Source organism: Triticum dicoccoides, unplaced genomic scaffold (genome assembly GCF_002162155.2).
Source record: "Triticum dicoccoides isolate Atlit2015 ecotype Zavitan unplaced genomic scaffold, WEW_v2.0 scaffold221191, whole genome shotgun sequence".
Taxonomy (NCBI): Eukaryota; Viridiplantae; Streptophyta; class Magnoliopsida; order Poales; family Poaceae; genus Triticum; species Triticum dicoccoides.
In genome coordinates, this window is record NW_021242121.1 from 6 (window position 1) to 2,939 (window position 2,934).

Consider the following 2,934-nt stretch of genomic DNA (forward strand, 5'->3'; position numbering starts at 1 on the left):
CGAGATGCGGCGAGCACGGCAATATGCCGGTGGTGGCGTGAAGTTGCTGTACTGCACGATGCGACATGGTCGTGTGAAGCGACAATCAGTTGAAGCCGAGAGAATCGGCCAGTCCGTTAGTTTGTTAGTTAGCCTTGTGGGTGTGTTTTGCATGTTGGCTGAGTCATGCGTTAGTGGCCTGAGTTAGTGTGTTAGTGTGTGCCTGATCCTACTTAAGCATTGTAATCATGCTTACTTTGAGCCAAGAGAAATAAAAGAAGAGAACAGGGCAGCTTGCATGAGGCAGCTGAGCCAAACTCCTATGCCTCCTTTGTTCTTGTGAGAGTTGTGTGAGGCAGCTTAGAGGAAGAAGAAGGGAGGAGCCTAAAATCTCAGGGAGAAGCAAAAAATCCTGTGAGAGAAAGGTATGGAGAGCGCCCATAAGAAGGCAGTCGGCATGGTGACGCTACTGGTGGTTCTGCAGCTGCTCGTGGCGGCAGCTCCGCCGGCCATGGCTCGCTCACCACCAGAGGAGATGGGAATGGCAGCGGCGCGGTCAAAAAAGATAGCAATTGAGCGCCTCGTCCTGAAAGCACCGCGGGGAGACGCCAGATGCGCTGACGAAACATGCTATACTGGTTTTTGCTTCGTCGTCGCTGGTTGCAGCTGCCAGTATCCCTACTGTTCGAAGCCTCGCGTTCCAACGCCAGTTCATGCTTGAAAAGCTTCACCTTCCATTTGTCGACGGACCTTAAAACATTGGGTTTTGCTTTCTCTCTAAAAAAAGAGCTAATATGCGTACGTTTGTGATTTAAGTGTGAACTATGCATGCATGCATACATGGCTCATGTCTGTTCGGGGACGTGGATAAGGGCGGCGTTGTAATACATGGCTCATGTCTCTTGAATAAATGATATATGTGTGGGATCGTGTATCACGAGTTCACTACCATGCATGTGTGTGGCATGGTAGTTTAGTAGCATGCAGGTAATTGGTCGTATCTGCTATATATGTCTCTCCCGTGTAACTCAAATACACTTGAATTTTGAAATATGAGCATTTTGTACTATGTCATGTAGTATATTTTATAAATGTCTGCTTTCTCTTTGCAATGTTAATCATTCTAAGCTTACCACTTGGATTCGAATCACTCTTATACCAGATCGTTTTCATACAGAAATATTTATGGAAGAGTTTAAATGGTGCTTGATGCCTACTGGGGAGGACAGGACAACTGGAGTGGGGGTGACAACTTGGGATGTTGCTGAAGATATATAGACGCCCACACTTGGACAAGCGCGACAACTTCAGCTCTGGAGTTCATCAGATCGCCGATTGCTCTGGTGTCGCAGCAGATGACTTGAAACATCCACCGCCATCATACCCAATGTTACCCGATCTGGTCATGATCCGTCCTGACTCCTGAGACGCTGGATATGTAATAAAGCACCTTCTTTGTTTTAGGCCATGTTTTATGAAACGAAAATATTAACGCTCACATGTGTGGGCGTTGACCATCTCGATCACACGCATCCATCACTGTCCAGTACTATATGCACGAATCTTGACACAATCTGGTTGATTTTTTGTGCCACGTAGGACAAGGCGTGTGTGTGCTGTGTGACATAGTTCGCCCACACATCTATTTTACCACACGAAGGGGCCGGTGTGTGGGCGTTTAGCAGTCCACCCACACACCAATTTTCAGTCACGCACAAGAGCAGGTGTGTGGGCATTTGCCATCTCGCCCACACGCCCGTCTCCTCTCTCACACGTAAGGTGCTAGTTGTCATGTGTTTTTGCAGCGCACATGGCAACTGCCTCTAGTGTGCTTTATAAGCAGGTGGCAACTCTTTTTTTTTACCCGAGTTGCCATATGTTTTTGCAGGGTACATGGCAACTGCCTAGTGTGTACGTAAGCAGATGGCAACTGTCTTTTACTGAGTTGCCATGTGTTTTTGCATGGTACATGACAACTGCCCCAACGTGCACGTACATGGCAACTGCCCTAACGTGCACGTAAGCAGATGGCAACTCTTCATTTTTACATGGCAACTGCCCTAGCATGCTTGTGAGCACATGGCAACTCTCTCAACTGCCTAGTGTTAGTATGTGGCAACTCCTAAAGTTATGAAATCATGGCAACTACATTAGATCAGACCATACATGGCAACTGCAGTTGAGCAATCATGGCAACTGCAGTTGTCCGACATGGCAACCGTAGTTCAGCGACATGGCAACTGCAGATAAACGAACATGGACGAGGGTCTGGACCATGGCAACTGCGGGCGCGCGGTTGGCGTCACGCGTCACGTGCGGGACCAGAAGGGTACCAGGCCTGACATACGGGCGTGTGGGCGTTATCAACTTCGCCCACACGCACGCGTGTGAGAGGGTTCAGAAGGGAAAAAATATGTGTGTGGGCATTAGTTGTTTTGCCCATACGTAGGTGTGTGGGTTGGTTGCTGTCCATGCCACACGAGACGTGTGGCACAACTACCCGATACATCACACGTGTGGCAGTTATCGGGACCCTTTATGAAATATCAAACTTGCACCTATATTAGTGTTATGAATTAAGACACCGCCACAAAAAGTTTGGCACTTAATTAATATAGTTTGCAATTTTTAAAACATTTAAATTATTTTTAGGCCATGTTTTAAACATTTTAGGCATTTAAATACTTTATCAAATGTTGGTTTCACCAAGACATTTATCCAGTGATTATCTGCAACAGTTTGAACATTTATATTTTCATTTTTGTGAATTTCTCTATTTCACTTATGATTTGAATTTGAATTTAAAGTGGAATATGAAATGATTGATCAAGATGATCAAGCACTTTTTGGCAAAATGGTTTAGCTCAATCAGAGAGGGTTACTGTAGCTTGACACGGTGTGGGAGGAGTAGTTCCGGGAGGCACATGCCGACGCCAAATACATTCACAACCTCCT

At 46.3% G+C, this 2,934-nt stretch overlaps 1 long non-coding RNA gene across 1 annotated transcript; it reads left to right on the plus strand.

Annotated features, from left to right (window-relative positions):
• Window positions 1–244: 244 nt before the first annotated feature.
• On the plus strand, window positions 245–1,477 carry LOC119345278. The gene is made up of 2 exons (XR_005166989.1): window positions 245–966; window positions 1,157–1,477. It is a non-coding gene; the product is annotated as an uncharacterized LOC119345278 (long non-coding RNA).
• The last annotated feature ends 1,457 nt before the right edge of the window (window positions 1,478–2,934 follow it).